The sequence below is a fragment of the Pinus tabuliformis genome, chromosome 3_2 (assembly GCF_031772625.1).
Source record: "Pinus tabuliformis cultivar Carrire ecotype Pingquan chromosome 3_2, CPIR1, whole genome shotgun sequence".
In the NCBI taxonomy this organism is placed as follows: Eukaryota; Viridiplantae; Streptophyta; class Pinopsida; order Pinales; family Pinaceae; genus Pinus; species Pinus tabuliformis.
The window spans coordinates 733,901,754-733,923,176 of record NC_142302.1 but is presented as its reverse complement, the minus strand read 5'-3'; the positions used below and the strand labels follow the sequence as shown (position 1 = coordinate 733,923,176).

The 21,423-nt window shown below is 34.3% G+C and overlaps 1 non-coding gene across 1 annotated transcript; it reads right to left on the bottom strand.

Moving 5' to 3' along the window:
* Positions 1-1,322: 1,322 nt before the first annotated feature.
* Positions 1,323-1,396, bottom strand: TRNAQ-CUG (transfer RNA glutamine (anticodon CUG)). Its single transcript has one exon. It is a non-coding gene; the product is annotated as a tRNA-Gln (tRNA).
* Positions 1,397-21,423: the final 20,027 nt, after the last annotated feature.

The window sequence follows — 21,423 nt, the reverse complement described above, 5'->3', positions numbered from 1 at the left end:
AAACTGTATCACTGCCACTTCCCTTACAAGGAACTCGATTTGATCCTTTTTCCTGATAAGGAAACTCAACGTTCATTTTTTTCTTTTTCTTTATTTACAAGGAAGACCGTAAAACGTAAAACCAAAATAGTTCACTTAGAACACCTTTAAGAGATTACGTGGAACAACCAGATCAAATAAACCATGACCAAATAAATGCTCAGTCACCTGAAAATCTTCAATCACTTTCTGACCTAATGTCTGTTCGATTACTCTTTTACCTGCAAATGCAATGTACGCTTTAGGTTCCGCAATAATGATATCTCCCAACATGCCAAAACTAGCAGTCACTCCACCAGTTGTCGGTGACGTCAGAATCGATATATATAACAACATTTTCTCCTTCTGATGAATATATAATGCAGAAGCTATTTTAGCCATTTGCATTAAACTAAAACTTCCTTCTTGCATACGTGCTCTCCAGAAGCACACACCATAATTAATGGAAGAGATTCCGAGGTAGCGCGCTCGATCAGACGGGTTATTTTCTCACCTACTACAGAGCCCATACTACCTCCCATGAACTGAAAATCCATAACTCTGAGTGCGATAGTAAGACCATTTAATTGACCTATTCCTGTTTGCATAGCATCAGTTAAACCTGTCTCTATTCGATAGAAAGTGATATGATCCTTATAAGATTCATCCTCAGAATTAAGATTATCAGAATGAGAAGGTTCATTCTCATAATAAAATTGAAGAACATCTAGAGTGGACATGTCTTCATCCATAGGACACCAAGTGTCATGATCAATTGGAAGTTCTATTTTATCTGAAGTATTCATTTGCAGATAATATCCACATTCTTTAAAACACTTTGATTCTCTCTGAAGAATCTGAGATATAGCAAGTTCTCGCAATTATCGCATTGAACCCATAACTTCTTAATTTTAGCGTAATCAATACTTTTATTCTCGTTTTTCTCCGTCTCACTGGCATCCTTACTATCCCTTTCAACCGAATTTTTTAGTAATGCAGTTATTTTACGCTTGTCTTCGAACCACTTGTTTATAGACATAAAGTTTTCCTTCCATATAAAGGTGAAAATTGTTACTTTTCCTGTCTTATTTTGTATGAAGAGAAGTCATATAAGTATAAATACAATGATGAAAGTTATTAATCAATAGTGGAATGAATCATTGAGAAATCATTTCCATTCATTATTGATTAGGAATCTGAAGTATCGATACGGGAATATGATAGAATACTTTATTCTATTATAAAGAAAGATTCTCTCCTATACCATGATGGAAAGGAATTTTCATTTAAAATACAACATCTTTTGGGCTAGAAGGGATTTGAACCCTTGACTTCACGGTCCAGAACCATGAGCTCTGATCCACTGAGCTACCAACCCTATCGAATGATCTATAAGATCATTGTAAAGGATGAATAGGATTCGTTATCGAATTCTTGACCCAAGTTTTTTTTCATAAATAACTCTGTTTGAGATATTTAACCTTGGAAATATCTATATATCAATATATACATAGATATTGATATATAGATATTAATATATGGAAATTCCATATATTTATATCTGAAATCCCATATCTCCGCTCACGATTTGGACTAATATTTGGGGTAGTAGTAAAAGATTGGGCCGAGTCCGATTGGTAGAACGAAAGTCATTGGAATACAAGCGATCAATCACATCAAATTCAAATTTGATCTCCTTCCATACTTCACAACCGGCAGCTAGTTCAGGACTCCATTTACAAGCTTCACGGATCACTTCATTACCTTCATGAGCAAGATCACGTCCTTCATTACGAGCTTGTACACAAGCTTCTAGAGCAACCCGATTAGCTACTACACCAGGTGCATTTCCCCAAGGATGTCCCAAAGTTCCCCCACCAAACTGTAGTACGGAATCATCCCCAAAGATCTCGGTTAGAGCAGGCATATGCCAAACATGAATACCTCCTGAAGTTACGGGCATAACACCTGGCATAGATACCCAATCTTGAGTGAAGTAAATACCACGACTTCGATCTTTTTCGATAAAATCATCACGTAGTAGATCAACAAACCCTAAAGTTACATCTCTTTCCCCTTCAAGTTTACCTACTACAGTACCGGCGTGAATATGATCTCCACCGGACATACGCAATGCTTTATCCAGTACCTGAAAATGCATACCATGATTTCTTTGTCTGTCAATAATTGCATGCATCGCACGGTGAATGTGAAGAAGTAGGCCGTTGTCTCGGAAATAATGAGCCAAAGAAGTATTTGCGGTAAAACCTCCCGTTAGGTAGTCATGCATAACGATAGGAACTCCCAATTCTCTTGCAAATACTACTCTTTTCATCATTTCTTCACATGTACCTGCAGTAGCATTCAAATAATGTCCCTTAATTTCACCCGTCTCAGCCTGAGCCTTATTAATTGCTTCCACACAAAAGACAAAACGATCTCTCCAGCGCATGAATGGTTGGGAATTTATGTTCTCATCATCCTTAGTAAAATCGAGTCCACCACAGAGACATTCGTAAACTGCTCTACCATAGTTTTTGGCTGATAGACCCAATTTTGATTTGATAGTAAATCCCAATAAAGGATGACCATATTTTTTCAATTTATCTCTTTCAACTTGGATACCATGAGGTGGACCCTGAAAAGTTTTGGAACAAGAAGGGGGAATCCGCAAATCTTCCAAACGTAGAGCCCGTAGGGCCTTGAATCCAAATACATTACCTACAATGGAAGTGAACAAGTTAGTAACAGAACCTTCTTCGAAAAGGTCTAAGGGGTAAGCTACATAGGAAATAAATTGAGTCTCCTCTCCAGGAATGGGCTCGATGTCATAACATCGCCCCTTGTAACAATCGAGACTAGTAATTCCATCGGTCGAAACAGTGGTCCATGTACCGGTGGAAGATTCAGTAGCTACTGCTGCTTTCGCTTCTTCAGGTGGCACCTCGGGTTAAGGAGTTACTCGGAATGCTGCCAAGATATCTGTATCTTTGGTCTGATATTCAGGAGTATAATAAGTTAATATGTAATCTTTAACACCAGCTTTGAATCCGACACTAGCTTTAGTCTCTATTTTTGGTGACATAAGTCCCTCCTTTATTAATAATTATTTCTCGCAAGGACGAGGTCTTCTCGACATGGACCGAACGTAAACGATCAATTTTTACAGAAATATCCTACAAAAAGTCGTCCGTTATTGGGGTGCTAGATACACTCTCATTGTATAATGTTCTTTATGTATGACGCAACCCAATCTTTGCTCTTGAAGTTCTTTCTCCATGGATTGACCCGAGAACCTTTTAGTGGTTAAACTAGTTCATGAATTAAATGAAGGAACCGAATGGACCTTTGACCATAATGGTGCAAATTGTTCGAAAATACATATACAGATGTGTGTATGAAGAGAAGAGATAATGATCAATGAGAGAAAGGTAATGAATATCAAGTTTCATATTTCACAGATGATCTGCACATAATTTTGAAGTATTTTCGGTTTTAGTTATGGATAAATTGGTTCGAGTTATAGATAAATCAAAGACTTCCTCGTGATCTTTATTCATATCCATCTACCTACTTCATATTCCAAATATGGATGAATTTAAACTTTTCAATAAAGTTGGATTTTACCAGGGTGGTAACTTCCATTTATTATTTACTGGTCTGATCGACCCAATATGGAACATTTTTTTTTATTGATGATATTGGCAAAATAATATTTATATATTCTTCATGGAAATTATTTCCATTTTTGTATGAGAAAAAATCCTCTTGTTCTTGGGGTTTCCGCACATGTAGAAGAAAATGTGGGACGTATTGCTCAAATCATTGGCCCAGTAATGGATGTCTCTTTTCCTCCAGGTAATATGCCTAATATTTACAATTCATTGATAGTTAAGGGTCAAAGTACAGCGGGTCAAGAAATTCATATTACTTGTGAGGTACAACAATTATTAGGAAATCATAAGGTTAGAGCTGTAGCTATGAGTGCTACAGATGGTTTGACGAGAGGAATGAGAGTGATTGACACGGGAGCTCCTCTAAGTGTTCCAGTTGGTGGAGCTACTCTTAGATGAATTTTCAATGTTCTTGGAGAACCTGTCGATAATTTGGGTCCTGGCTATAGATCCACAAAAACTTCAAGAACTTATAAAAGAAGAAAAGTTCTTCCGGCAGCAACCATGGCCCATTATGTGCTTTGATCATAATAGTGTTTATCAACCGATACGATATATTGGAAATAGCCCATTTACTCGCCTAGGTCCTGTGAGGACCAAAGTCTCTCAATATTTTTTTGGCGCATACTCAAGTGATGGAAAAAAAGAATCTCTTTTATGTTTTTACCTAGTGTATTTGTCCTTGGGGAAAAGCTCGTCGGTGGATATAGAGATTTTTTATATACTTCTTGCTCATCTGAGGATCCTTATTATAGATGGAATCATACCATCAAAAGAAAAACAAATTCTTTAGGGAATGAATTTTTGGATCGAGTGAAAGCTCTAAGCCCTGGATCTCCCGCTGAAAATGTTATAGAAAGGAGAGTGAAATTATCCAATTCTAAGGGGGATTATTTTACTGAAATGTATGATCCATTCCTTAATAGGGCATTCCGTGGAACAATAAACCAATTTGAGCCCCCCCAAATGCTGAACGATTCGATCATTTCGAATCTTTCGGATTTCATAGAGATATTTATGAGTGACCCTAAAGAGGGATTCTCGAATGATCCACTTGGGTATGGGTACCATATCTCTTATCTTTGGCAGGAATTGGAACACGAAACCTTTCCACTACCCTGGGAGCCCTTACCTACATATACTGTTCGTTCGCTTGTCCCGATCACTATATCCTCTAATCCTGGAACTCCTCAACACAAATATGCTTTAAATAGATTTAAAACGAAAATTTTCTCTTATCTGATCCAGACCCCAAAAATCCATCGACCATATTGGTTGTGGTTAGCCTTGAGATCATCCATTATATATGTCCTACTGCAAGTAGCTAGATGTTATGGACAGATCTACACAAACTTTTTAGTTTATGTTTACACCCGATTTGACCGTCTTATAAAAACTTCACCCGCAGGTATCATAAGAATGGATTTGATTCTTTGTCTTTTTAAGAAGGAATATCTTTTTGTTTACGAGAATTTGTGTTTCCTTTTCAAGTGTTTGGCGCAATATGAGTGGACAATACTACGAATATCTCGTGCGGGTATACCTTGGGATAAGTGTTATTCAATGGAAAAGAAAGATTTTATTGCCCTTTACAGGGAAATACTATTAAATGAACCTCTCCAAATTAGAGAAATTCGGAAACATGTGCCTCGATGCTCATTTTGTTTGACGATAGGTGAATATGATGACGTAGACCAAGTTCTATTATCATCGAATAGGATTCTTTCAAGAAAGGTCAAAGATACAATGACCTTTGATATTGGGCAAAGACGAATAGGAGTAGTTCAAAACCGTTATTCTTCCGAGGCAGATTATTGTCGGAACTTAATCCAAGGATCCATACGTGCTAAAAGACGGAAAATTATGATATGGAAGAGGATACAACCGAATGTACATTCCCTTTTCTTTTTGAAAAGAAAATAAATACTCGCTTATCCTAAAGATTATTATGACACATCCGATTCTGGTAGAGTGGATAACGAACAAATCGGGGAAGAAGTTAGGGAAAACATCCAGAGAGTCGAAGATCCATTATCCCAGTAGACAATTGCTGAGTCCTTATGTTTAACGTGGCCAGAATTGCACTATTTCAGAGGTTTATTATTAATGGCTCAATCAAGTATTAGAAAAAATATTATATTACCATCACTTATTATAGCCAAAAATATGGGTTGTATTTTATTATTTCAAGTCCCCGAATTTTACAAAGATTGGGAAGAAATGAGAAGAGAAATGCATGTCATATGTGCTTCTGATGGTACCAAATTGTCTGAAACAACATTCCCAAACAAATGGGAAACACAAGGTATGCAGATAAGGCTTCTATTTCCTTTTTGTTTGGAGCCTTGGCATAGATCCAAACCCCAATCTGCAAAAATATTGCATTGGAGTTATTTAATGACCTTTGGATTAGAAACCTACATACCTTTCGGTGATCCAAACTCAAAGCTAGGAATTTTTTCCAAATTTTTAAAAGCCATCTTCAAAAAAGTGAAGAGACAATTGATGGGATCTACAGGGATAAGACGCGTTCCACGAGTTGGATATATAGACAAGAGTGAACTTAATGACCGAATACAAAATAAATTACTAAGTGAGACTACCCCTATGGGTAGTGAAAATGATTCATCCAAAGTTAATGATCAATTTGGATAGAAACCCAAACAATTGATGAGAAAGATCAAGATGATTGGACGACCACAATGAAAGAGCAGGTCGAATCTATCGCGATCATAAATAGCTCTCCTATAACTGGAATGTGTCTGGTGGATTCAGAGATTCATACCGGATCGAAGGGAAGTTTTAACATATTGGGATCAACATTAAAAAAACGATTGGTTCAGATTCGTTGAATACCTGGTTTATTTCGAAATAAAAGTGTACAATTAATCCGAAAAAGGTTCTATTCAATGAAATTTTTTATCAAAAGAATGGACAGAAGAATGGACCGAGATCCCTTACCAAGTTTTATTAATTTCATTGCGTCAAATATCAAATTTTGGATTCAATCCACTTGGATTCGATCCACGAGGAATATAACAACAATTTACAGACGAATATTCATTATCAGTAAAGATATTTCAAGAATCAATAGAGGTAAAATTACCAACTACTATTCAATCAACGAAAAAATACAAGATTTTGAAATTCGTCCTGATCGAAACATGTTCTCAATGTCCCAAGCATATATATTTCACAAGATATGGAAGATAAGGGCATTAGATATACAAAGAATATTGGATCACGAAAAACCACAAGATCTGAAAGAGAATGAGTGGAAACAATGGTTGAGATGTTTTGACCGGTACAATTTATCCCCATAGATATGGTCTAGGATAAACCCAAATAAATGTAGAAATATAATAAATAAGCAATGTACGTGTTATGAAGAATGATTCATTCCTTATGAACAACAAGAAGATTCTATATTTGCGACTGTGATGGAACCTTTTTTGGGACTACTTCAGAAAATGAACAAATGTTACAGATACGATCTCTTATCATATAGTTATCTCAATTCTACAAAAGATTCAGATATTCTCAATTTGACATATAATTAGGATATTTATAATTTAGAAAGTTAAAAGTGTCTCTTTGTTTTGATCCATGTGAAAAAAAAAAATTATTACTGTTGGTAAAATAAGAACAAATTGTTATGATGTTAAAAGTTAAACATGGTATTGAAGTACAAATATTTGGTAAAATAAGAACAAATTGTTATGAGGTATTGAACTATCGACGTTTCAGTGAATGCTAATCATGATTATGAAGGATGAGTTCAACTATTTTATTTAAAGATGAAAATAAATAAAAATAAAGTAAAAATGCACAAGATTAAAGAAAAACCATGATTTCAATGTTGATTCTTTTGGGTATTTAGAAATTTATTTTTGTATATATTTATGCCAGAAGAACTACCTATTTTGGAGTGGGAGGTAAAAAAGTTATTGTTTCTTCACTAATAAATGATACATGGACTACTCATAATTAAAAATATGAAATATGTTTCCTTCTTTTTTGAAACTAAAAATAAAGGAAGGACATCGAATTAGAAACATAGTGTTGATGATTATTTTTATAATTTCTTTATTTTCTATTTTTAATATAATTTTAAATATTTTTGGTTGTGACAAGTCTTTACATAGTTTCTAGTAATAAACTATATATACATGTGTGATTTTCCATATTTAAAATGTCAATCATATATTCTCTAAAAACACTACAAAAAATACGCCATTAGTGCCAGAAATAGCGACATAATTGAGTGCTTTTTAGCATGTGAATTGGCTTCAATTGGAGTCGAGAAGCGTAAACTAGAATCTTCATCTAGGAAACCAGGATAGAACTAGAATCTTCACATGGGCAGTGTGAATATTTCGAATAGTGCGGGAAACAATTTTTTCTATTTTTGAATCCATTGTTCTGTCCATTTGTACTTGTAGTATTGCTCCCAATTGTGCTTCTTGTTTTGTTTTTGGTATGGAATGAAAAATCAAATATTTTATGGCTTCCTAATTAAGACTAATTTATACTTTGATTGTAACATCCTTTATTGCATCAAGTTTTTCTTCTAGATTTGATTCCATTATGGCACCTTCTTTAGCTTCTAATATGGATTCCATTGTAGTGTCTTTTATTTCTTTTAATATTTCTTCTTGGTTTTCTACCTGAAGGGCTTCTTTGTGTGTTTCTTTAGGAAAGTCAAATTTAGCTTCTAATATTGTGTCCATTATTACATCTTTGTTTGTTACCTTAATTGCTTCTATTTTTTCTTCATAGCTAATGAAAAGTTTGGCTACTAGTATTGCTTAAGTTATTACTTCTTGATTTTCTACCTGAATGACTTATTTATTTTGCTTCTTAGGGAATGCCAAGCGTGGCTCTTGATATTGCTTTCAATATTACTTCTTTATTTGCTACCTAAATTTATTTAGTCTTTCCTTGTGAGGTTAAGCCATTTTTGGCTACTAGTATTGCTTCCATTATTACTTCTTTGTTTACTACCTAATTGCCCATTTTTTTGCTTCCTAGGTAACGCCAAGTTTTGCTTCCCAGATTTCTTTAGTGTGCTTCTAGTTTAAAATTGGTTGTTGCTTCCTTTCTTGGTTCTAGAATTGGTTCCATGTTAGCCCTATTATTTTCTTCCTTTTAGTTGGAGGGTTTGCTTCATGTTTAGTGCATCGGTTTGCCTCTCTTTTAGGTTCGGGGTTTGCTTCCTTTTAGTGTTGGGATTTTCTTCTTAATTATCCTCCAATTGTTATTCTTGTTAAGAAAGCATTTTAGCTTCTGATTTAGAGCCAATAATAGCTCCAAGTATGGCTCCCAATTTAACATCTAATTTTACTTTAATTTTAGCACCACATTATACTTTCATTTTAAGAACTTATGATTCTTCCTTTATAGCTACCATTTATTATTTATTATTTATTATTTCAATTAAATTAGTTAAGTATATCATGCCTATTAAACATGCTCTATGATTATAAAGTAAGTCATATTGGACTTGAAATATTTTATAGCATACAATTTATAAATATTTTTTTAGAGAAAATGACATTTGTACAAACCAACAACATTTTTATTAACTATAACCAATATTTTTATATTGTTAATAAAAAAAATAGTTGGTCGTGACTAGCTTCACATAACGTAGGCCCAGATTCCCATAATAGAGATTTCCATAGCATAGCCCTTTCAGGTTTCTTATAATTACAAACCACACCACAACATTGGCATGAAATAAAAATATATATTTCTAAATTATAAGAAATATTTTTATCTTATTAATAAAAAAAATTGTTGCTCTATCACTAGCTACACATAATGCAGCCCGATATAATATATGTAAAAATGATATAATTCAAAATGATGCATGTCAAACTGATACAACTCAATATGGTAGTGTAGGTTAAAATTATACATATTGTAGTAAATATTAAAGGAGATATCACAATGATTTATCAACGATGATCAATGGTGGAGTCTATATGATAAATTTCACTAACTATGATAAATTTCACTAGCTACTACCAACTTATTTATCATCATCACCATCATCATCATCATGTCTATCATGATCATCACCATCATAATCATCATCAATGTCATCATCGCCATCGTCTACCTCGGCGTCCTCTCCATCTACCTCATCATCATTGTCTTGAATGTTTGAACCATACCAAACATAATCTGGAATGATGTCGAGATCAACTAAATCTTCTGGAAGACTAGTGTTCTACAAAAAAGCATTCTAAATGAAAAGTTAATTATTTCATCTAATACCTAATATATATTTGTTATATTTCGAACATTACAACATATGAAGCGAAACCATAATCATATTGTATCATATCAAATTTAAAATATGTACCATAATAAAATTTCATTTTAGCTACAACTAATACGTCATTACAATGATGTAAAACATGCAGAAAATCTAATTAAAGTTAGTAAATCGTGGAGGAGGATAGAGGATCGAAATCTAGCCACTACTTTATAGACGAATGAGCAGGTTTAGCGAGAAGAATGGGACAAATATCAATGACAGACATAGAAATTGGTCGTAGAGCAACAATGATTGCAAGCATTCTTCTTCTGTGCATGCCACTATGGAGAGGGGGGATGTAGCACTACCCTCCTAAGCTATTTAAAGAGCTCTCTAGAAACTAGGCTCCTTAACTACCCCTACAAATAGTGTACCAAAGGCTTGAAGACAACCTAAATATGGAAAAAGGTTACCAAATGCATGTGGATAGAAGGAGGACCAAGTGGCTCAAGGATGAGAAAATTTTTTGTGTTGGAATTCTATTGGAGCTCAATTTTTGTGTTTGTGAAATTTTGTTGAAACGATCAGGGTTTCCTATTTATTATTAACGTAATTTGGAAAACATTTTACACAATTTCCCTAGCCATATAAATTTTTTATATGCATTCTCAAATTAGATCACATGAAAATCAAGGGATTCTCATTATGATCTTATCATTGTAATATGAAATAATAAAGCGATGTGCTTTCTATGCGAGAAGATATACATATAGAAACAAATAGAGAATGATAGAGAGGGAAAGCACTGAAATTGTAAATCTATATGTATGGTTAATTCTCAATCATTAATGGCGCCATACCTTTCTATTGACTAGCTTGTGTGTTGTGTAATGTACTAGCCCCATCTAGGAAGATACGTCCGTCCTTCTTAGCAGGGTTATTTGGCTAGGAAAGTATTGTGTATTTTTCATTTATTTCCTCTCAGTTATAATTAATATGTGATTGTTGTTACCATTATTATTAAACTTTTTGATGCTTTAATGATTGAAAAATCCTATCCTCTGTATTGAGTGACAACATATGTCTTGCACTGGTCCCTTTGTTAGTGTGACAATTATTTAATTCCCATTATAGTTTGATGGTGTGCTAATTTCATTTGAATGGGTGTTCCAAAATTTGTTAAGAGAATGATTTCCGGTAGTGATGTTCTTTTTTGAATAAGAGTGACTCTTTAACAAAGTGGTTTTATTATACATTTTTTGTAACAACGAGAGTGTTCACTTGTTGAGAGTGTGATTACGATGACTCAGCTTGAGATTCATTACAACTAGTCATCATTTTCCCCTACATATATTGTGCATAATACTCTTGCAATAACAAAACCTACCTAGATTAACAATTAATGTGAAGACTTTGAATTAGTGCTTTGAATTATAAGGACAAGTGCTCTACACAAGGACAACCTGAGGAAGAACATATACACAAATTTCACATAATTAAATTTGAAGTAAAACTGGGAATCCCATATGAAATTTGAAGTAGAATTATTTAAGGGTCAAAGTAAGCATATAATAACACAAAAGTGTGTAAAATAATTAAATAAATAATCTACAGTTTGAATCAATTAGATTTTCCAATAAGTGATGTCTGGGTGTCAATTTTAGTGAAGCAATGCAATTTTAGCCCAATTCACAGAAATGCATGCCCAACCTTCATTTCAAGCCAAAATGGAATGATTCAACTTCGAGAGTACTTTTCTAATCATAATTAATGTTATTTTGCACATAGAAATTTCTGTTCTGCTAAAAAAATATGGCAAATTGGATCGATTTCGTAGGGTTAATTTCAAAGTTTTTGTGCCTCAAATAAATCATACTACGACATATACTTAATTAACCATGACGTTATGATCATTCCAATATAGATATAAAATCATTTTATGCAATATGCCATAGTCATTTTCGTTAAGGAAATGCTATACACTGAAATCCAATTTTGTTCGAGTAGTAATTGATCATATGTGCCAATGATCACAGTCAAAACAAATATGCACTCCTAGGCCAAACCAATCACTCTCTTGGTAGAAAAAATCAAAATGGGACATGATTGGACAATTCCTAACCTTAGGATATAACCTTACAACATGCCTTACAAATATCCTACATAACTATGTTTCCCACTTATGCTCAAGTTTCACATAAAATGCAATTTTAGCCTACTTCACAAAAATGCATGCCCAACCTTCATTTGAAGGCAAAATTGAATGATTCAACTTCGAGAGTACTTTTCAACTCATAATTAATTTTAATTTTGCACATAGAAATTTTTGTTGTGCTAAAAAAAATGCCAAATTGGACTGATTTCGTAGGATTAAAGTCAAGGTTTGTGTGCCTTAAATAAATGCATACTAGGACATATACTTCATTAACCATGAGATAAATATCATTCCAATCTAAATATAAAATCATTTTATGCAACATGCCATAGTAATTTTGATTAAGGAAATGTTATACACTGAAATCCAATTTTGTTCAAGTAGCAATTGATCATATGTGACAATGATCACAGTCAGAACAAATATGCACTCCTAGGTAAAAAAATTTACACTCCTGGTAACAAAAATCAAAATGGGACATGATTGGACAATTCCTAACCTTGGGATATAACCTTGCAACATCTCTTACAAATACCCTACATAACTATGTTTCCAACTTATACACAAGTTTCACATAATCTACAATTTTAGTCAATCATATTGGCCAATAAATGAAGCCTGGTCATACCTTTAACGAAGAAAAATAATTTTGGCTTGCTTCACAAATATGGAGGCCCAACCTTCATTTCAAGGCTAATATTTTTTCCTATGAGGATACTTTCTCTTGAATTTGAAAGGCATGGTCTTAGTGTCGACTAAGTACATTTTGTTCCTATAGAAAAAATGGTATATTTTTAAGCTAGAGAGGACTTTAGGTCCATTTATTGTAAACAATAGAAAATCCCTTACATAGTTGGAAGTGGTGATGAAGGAGTTTGTCTTTGATAAAGGAGAAAAGTGGTAATATTAACCTCACCGTATGATTTCTCATAAAAAGGTCGAAATTAGTTTTGCACCTTATATTCATGAAAGTAGACAAGAAATTGAGAAAATGGAAAAACAATATACTTGGCCATGTTGTTGGGTGCAATAGTTAAAGGATGTTGAAACCCCTATGGTAAATGAGAATACTTTGAATGGGACCCATCCTGAACAGATGGATGTTGAGATGGAATACTCGAAGTAACAAAAGAGGACTAAAATCCCTATGGAGGCTGAAGAAGAAATACAAATAAAATTAACAAAAGGACCTTTAAAAGAGATGCCATTTCAAATGTAGTTGGGAAATCCATGGCATACTACTTCCACTTCTATCTCCACTCATTTGGAAGCATGCATAATAGAAGTGATTCCTTTTTCATTTAAAAATTTGTAAATGAATTATCAACAAATTAACTAAAGAATTTATAAAATGGCCATTAATATGGTAACATAGCATCAAACCCTGTTGGAAATCATAGAATATGAGGTGTAATAATTACGAAAGAAGTTAAAAATGCCTACAACTAAGAACATTCAACGAACTAAGTTTGATCAAGTTGAGAAAGGAAAGCTATTAATAGGATAATTAGTTGATAGAAATAAAGTCATATTTATTTTGCAGGAATAAGTGAAAAGATTACAACAGTAAATTTAAAAAACATGTTTGCACCATTATGGTTTGAATTGAATTAGATGAACCCTCAGAGAAATTAACAAAGTTCATAGAAGAGCTTAGTATTTCATAATTTGAACTAAAGAAAATGCAAGATGACTTGGCCCTGCTAAGGTAGTATTTGAATGTAAAGGACACGAAATATCACATATTATATGAAAATAACAATCAACTTCCGAGTAAGTATAAGGAAACTCAAGGTGAAATCAAAGATTTGAAAACCAAGTTTGAAGGTAATATTTATTTAATTGAGGATACACAAATGTTTTGGGATGATGTTATTCAAGAAGTTCATTCTATATGGGAGTATATTCTTATAATTCCACAAGAAAATATTATGATAAGTGGATCATAAATGAGCATTGATTTATGCAAGAAATAAGTATAAAAAGAAGCACTCAATTCCAAGGACGTAATTAAGTATTTGAATGAAAAATATTGAAAAAAGGTAAGGATGAGAGTCATAATATTTTCGACCAAGCACATCAGTGATGTTGTACTTTAACATGTGGAGGCATCGAAGCCTCGGTGAAGGTCGAGACTGTCTGATGGGGGTTCCACCAAAGTATTCACTCCCTACATCGTAATCTTTGTTGAAGTAAAATAAGGTGGCTAGATGGATTATTGAATCAAATTTTTGTTGCAAAGGAGATCATGTGAGCTTTCAAATAAACATTGGAATTACAAGGTGACGAACATTGATGAGGCTAATACCAAGGTAAAAGGATAAAATAGGGTAATATTGATCGAGGTGAGACAATTATCATGTGTGAACCACCGTATTGAGTTGATTTGAAGGAATATTGTTAACTAAGTTCATGTAGACTCAAAATGATACAGATCAGAAAACCATAATGGTGGAGTTGAGGTCACAAGAAACCATGATGAATGAGCACGAAGTGTCAAACACTATAGAATACCACCCAAGGGATGAGTGATGAATGGAATATTACGAAAGGCGGTCTTTAAGTAATAGAGTATGAGAAAGACATCCGTAGAGGTTTATGCCATATGTTTTACATTTTCAAAGATAACATGATCAACCTTTGAAGATGAAAAATCATGCATGAGCTCCCAGCTATAATTAAATTAACTATTACCCACACCCCAATTGAAATCTATAAAAATTATATTTATCTTTTCTTTAATGTTTATATATTTTAATTTAAAATAAAACTATTGTTTGACGGTGTTATAAATTATTTTATTTTATGTAAAATATTATACTCTATTCATTCTCTTTTTTTTCTTTCACTTCTAATTTTTAGCATAGAATTTAAGTTTTATATTATAATAAATATAAACTATATTTTAAAGGAATCATTTAAATATTATTTTTCTCAATTTTTTTATCCAAATTTTACCATTTTTTATTATTATAATAATTAGCTAATTAGCATAATATATAACTGATATTTAACTTGTATAGCAATAATATTTTTAAATACTTTCACTGACTAGGTTTTGCTTATTGTTTAAATATGAATACATATGAATAAAATTTGGATGATAAAGTAACTAAGAAAACCTTTTTTTTTAATTAAAATTGATTAACACAGACAACTCTTCTCAATCCCGGATTATCTCAAGCTTCTAGTGATAGTAATAAAGATTGTTTCATCGATTCACCACTTTGGTTTATGTTATGAAACCAGCTCAAGAAAAGATAGAAAAGATAGATTAACGCCTTATGATTCAGCCTCTTCGAGGGGGCAACCTCCTTTACATTACATAAATGAACAATTCTTGGATGATTCAAATGACAAAACCTCCTTTCTATATATAGGAGTCTAAGGAGTCACAATATAATCCAACCGACCTAACAATAATAATATAAAGCCACAAAAATAACAATGAAGGGATTCTATGGGGCACAAAAATAACAATATGGGGGTAATAGGGGCACAACAATATAAATAAGGGCTATAACTACAATAGTAATGGGGTCATCAGTAGTATTATAGGGACCCAACATGCCCCTCTCCTTCAAAAAAGTGTTGTCCTCAACGCTTGAGTAGTTCTAGATACTTCTGCATAAAATTATCATCCTCCCATGTGGAATCTTCAACGGATAAGTTCTTCCACTTGATAAGATACTCTGAAATTGATCGATTTCGTAGCTGTCGAGTTCTTGTTTCTGTGACTGCTTCCTATTCCAATATAATTTTTCCTTCCTCGTCAAGTTTTGGAAATATTGTTTGAATTGGGAGCTTGTCACCTATAACCTTCTTTAAACATGAAACATGGAAAATTGGGTGCAATCGAGAAGCCGCAGGAAGCTCCAATTTGTATGCCATAGTACCAATCCTTTGCAACACCTTGTACGGACCATAATACTTTGGTGATAATTTATTATCCTTCTTAACTTGCTTTAGGGACATTTGCTTATATGGTTGTAGCCGTAGGAATACCCAATCACCTACATCAAAACTTCTTTCACTGTGATGTTGATCTGCCTGTTGTTTCATTCTATTTTGTGCCAACACGAGGTTATCCTTTAAGAGATGGAGGACTTGTTGTTGATGTTCGATGTGATGTTCCACTGCCTGAACCTTAGAATTTTCTCTTAAATATGATGTGATGGATGGTGGTTGATACCCATAAAGTGCCATAAATGGGGTCATTTTTGTTGCTGTATGGAAGGAAGTGTTATACCACCATTCAGCCAGAGGCAACCATTTGACCCATTGTGTCTATTTATCAGATACAAAGAAACGAAGATATCCTTCCAAACATTTGTTTACTATCTCAGTTTTCCCATCAGATTGAGGATGATAAGATGAGCTATGAGCTAACTAAGTACCAAGACAAGAAAATAATTATGTCCAAAAATTTCCAGTGAAAATGGGATCTCTGTCACTTACAATAATCTTTGGTTTTCCATGTAGCTTTTGAACTGTTTCCATAAATGCAGTAGAAACTGTACTGGATTTAAATGGATGTGATAATGCACAAAAGTGTGCATACCTGGTAAGTCTGTCAACTACCACCATGATGACACTCTTTCGCTCAGACTTGGGTAAACCTGTGATAAAATCCATTGAAACCTCCTCCCAACGTTGGCTTGGAATGGATAAAGGTTGTAATAGACCCGATGTCTTAATTGTTTCAACTTTATTTTGTTGGCAAACCAAACATTCCGCCACAAACTTTTAAATATCTGATTTAAGGCCATCCCCAAAAAATTCCTTCTTAACCCTGTGGTAAGTTTTTAAAAATCTTGAGTGCCCTCCTAAGGGAGAAGTGTGCAATTCCATAAGAATCTTTTGTTTTATCTGGGAATTCTTACAGAGGTATAAGCGATCTTTGTACCATAATGAATCATTTTGCCAGCTAAATGTATCAGAAGTACTGGAATCTTGTTGTAGCTTTCGAATAAGTGCCCACACTTCTTCGTCATTCTTCCATTCCTCCCTTGCTTCATTTATCCAATCTGGTTGGATAATAGAAATGGCACACAACAATGCTTCCACATCCTCATCCTTTCTTGAGAGTGCATCTGCCACCACATTTTGCTTCCCTTTTTTGTAGATGATTTCAAAGTCATAACCCAACATCTTTGTGACCCACTTTTGTTGCTCTTCAGAGGATAATCTTTGTTCTAAAAAGTATTTAAGGCTATCATGATCCGTTTTTACCTTGAAGTGTCTTCCCATTAGGTAGGGTCGCCATTTCTTAAGTGCATGGAGTATTGCCAACATTTCCTTCTCATAAATAGCTTTGCTTAAAAACTTTCCCTTGATTGGACGACTTTCAAAAGCAATGGGTATTTCATCTTGCATTAGAACAACACCAATTCCATTTCCTGAAGCATCACATTCCACAATAAATGTTTTTGTGAAGTCCGGTGTAGCTAAGACTGGTGCTTGGCACATTGCCTCTTTAAGATGTTCAAAGGCCTTTGTTGCTTCCGAAGTCCATGAAAATGAATCTTTCTTCAATAATGTTGTTAGAGGTGCTGCTATTCTCCCATAATTCTTAACAAACTTGCGATAATACCCTGTCAAACCAAGAAATCCTTGCAAATGCTTTATGGATGTGGGGATTTTCCATTCCTTAATGGCTTTAATTTTTCTAGGGTCTACCTTAACTCCTTCATGAGATACAATATGACCCAAATATTCCACCTCCTGGACTCCAAAGAAACATTTGGATCTTTTTGCATATAATTGTTTCTCCTCCAATTGTTGTAGTACCCTGTCAACATGTTCAACATGATCCTTCCAAGACTTGTTGTAGATTAGTATATCATCAAAAAATACTAACACAAATTTTCTAAGGAATGGTTTGAAAATTGAATTCATCAAACCTTGAAATGTTGAAGGTGCATTGGTAAGGCCAAAAGGCATGACCAAAAATTCATAATGACCCTCATGAGTTCTAAATGTCGTTTTCGGAATGTCTTCAATCTTCATTCTGATTTGATGATATCCCGAATGAAGATCCAACTTGGTGAAGTAAATTGATCCATGCAATTCATCCAGTAATTCATCAATGACAGGAATGGGGAACTTATCTTTAATAGTGAGCTTGTTGAGCTCCCTATAATCTGGACACATGCGCCATGATCCATCCTTCTTGTGCACCAATACTACTGGAGATGAGAAAGAACTTTGACTCGGTTGAATTATACCAGCCTCTAGCATTTCTGCAACCATACGTTCAATTTCACTTTTTGGGACATAGGGATATCTGTATGGCCTGATGTTTGGAGGAACACTTCCTGGAATCAGATGAATAGCATGATCATGATCACACATAGGTGGGAGACCTTTGGGAGTCTCAAATACCTTGGAATGATTGTCTAGGACTTTTTGGAGATTTGGAGAAATAGATGATTCCAGTGTGGAAACATCTAGCGAACATAATTGTGCAATTACACCTCTTTGCTCCTTTTTTAGAAGCTTTGTCATGCCATTAGAGCTGATTATCTTCCCTGGTTTCCCTGCAATACCCCTTAATTCAACTTCCTTTCCTTCCGTAGAAAATTTGATGAAAAGTTCTTGAAAATTAAAAGCTATTGTACCCAAGGATTGTAGCCATTGGACTCCTAGTACAACATCAGCACCTCCCATTGGAATGGAAAGCATTGGGCTAGTCAATACATACTCTCCCATGGATAGCTTGATATTATGGCACTTTCCAGAGAAATTTATTGTTCCTCCATTTGCAATCATCACTTGACACTCTGGTGCTGGATATAGGAAGCAATTCAATTCTTTTGCTACCCTACAATGAATAAAATTGTGGGTGCATCCTGAATCAATCAACACTATTACCTTTTTCTTCTTGATTTGTCCTTCTATCTTGATGGTTTGTGGAGTGGTAATTCCGGCCAATGCATTACAAGATATGTTCGGATTTATTTGTTCTTCATCTAGGCTTTGTTCCTGCAGTATATCCTCTTCTTTTGACCTTTCTTGCTCCTTTTCTTCTTCCTCTTCACAATCTATGTAGAATAATTTCTTCTCAGCACACTTATGACCTTTTGTGTATTTGGTATCACAATTGTAACAAAGCCCTTTTTCTCTTTTTTCTTCCAATTGTTGTGGTGTCAACCTTGTAGGTTCTGGAAGACTAGGGGCAACAACACTTCCGTCTTTATAGTTGTGAGTGGTATGCTTCCTAGTTGCCATAATTTTGCTTTCCATTTTTCTTGCTAACCTGAATGCCTTCTCTAATGAATCAGGTTCCCAAAGGCGAACATCATGTTGGATATTATCCTTTAAAGACCCTATGAACACATCAATCCTATGCTCCTCTGGAATATCTTTTACCCTTATGTTCAATTTTTGGAACTCCTCAATTTGCTCCATTACTGAACCCTTTTGTTTGACACTTATCAATTGGCTAAAAAAAGTGCTGCTTTTTGTATCCTCATAATGCGCTATCAATTCTTCTGTAAAAATTGCCCAAGTGATAAATTGTTTACGAGAACAAAGCCATTGATACCATACAAACTGATGTGGTTCCAAATATACAGTTTCCATACGTACGTTTTGTGCGTTTTGCACATTATTGAGATCGAAGAATGGCTCCATTTGTAATATCCATGTGGCGGGATCCTTGCCATCAAACTTTCTCATATCGATTCTTGGAATATGGTGAGTCTTCGATCCAACATTAGAGTCTATGATATCATGGTTAACATTTCTTTTGTTCGCGTCATGAGTTTCCTTTACTACCTTTTCACCATTAGTAATTATTTCTTGTAGAAAATTTGTCAAATCTATCTTCATATCTGTCATGCCTGTCTTCAAGTTTGTGTTCAAATCTATCTTCAGTTCTTCCATGTTTGTCTTTAAATCTGTCTTCCAATCATCCATCTTAGCTTCCACACCCTTTGTCTTAGATTCCATGCCATTTATCTTAGCGTCTGTTAGCTTTTGTGAGCGTGACATTTGTTGCACTTGTTCTTGTAATTTTGATATATCATGTAGCATTTCTTCCTCTTCTTCATGAGTCATGCTAGAGCTTTTAGGTTCCTTACTAGGTGTTTGCATTTTCTTTCCTCAAGGAATCAGTTACCGATAATAATTCTTTATTATGCCCTTTGAATTCCTTCAAACCCAGCTTACACAAAAATTAAAAAAAAAAACTACACACCTTTTTTCACTTTGTAGAAGCCTGATATTGAATCTGATGTATCTCTGTAATTCCAGATCCTCCAATTTTGAAATTGCGACCTGTATGGCCTTCTACGTCCTCTTTCCAATGCCACAAGTCTGACCCAAATTGGATTCTCCAAGGAAGAGTTATGCGAAATCTCCCACAGTGACCTGATTATAGACTAGTTCAGTAGAGCGAATTTGTACGACGTGCCACGAGTCACTGTTTCGACCTATGGATCTAAAAAACACACACAAGAAACTACAATCTGTCGTCTTTCTGTACCTTCTTATGAAATTTCAATCTGATCCCGAGAGAGAAAGTTATGACGATTTTCCCCAGGTCACCTGTTTTGAATGTAATTCAGGAATCTGCAAAAAGACCAACTTCCTCAGATCATATCTCCGCAAATATCGCGTGAAAAGCTTTTAAATTCGGACCCAAGGTTCAGCGGGATTTCTTCTCAAATGGGTTTTTTTTACGAATTCGGAAACGTCACAGAAAAAAAGTTATAGTGACAATGCCACGATGACCTGTTTGGAGCAGCGAAACCCTAGAATCCAAAGCTCTGATACCAAATGTTATGAAACCAGCTCAAGAAAAGATAGAAAAGATAGATCAACGCCTTAGAATTAAGCTTCTTCGAGGGGGAAACCTCCTTTACATTACATAAATTAACAATTCTTGGATGATTCAAATGACAAAACCTCCTTTCTATATATAGGAGTCTAAGGAGTCACAATATAATCCAGCCGACCTAACAATAATAATATAAAGCCACAAAAATAACAATAAAGGGATTCTATGGGGCACAAAAATAACAATATATGGGTAATAGGGGCACAACAATATAAATAAGGGGTATAACTACAATAGTAATGGGGTAATCACTAGTATTATAGGGACCCAACAGTTTATAAGATATCTAAGTTTATAAAATAGTAAAAACTAAAAAATGTAAATAGTTCACATTCTGAATATGGCTAGGAAAGCTTGAAGTCTAGGTAACATGTTTAGTTTTTATAAACATAGCATGAAGAACACCAAAACTTTCAAAAGGATGTAAAAGAACATATGCTAGGTGAACTCAACATTGCCAAGTAGAGAT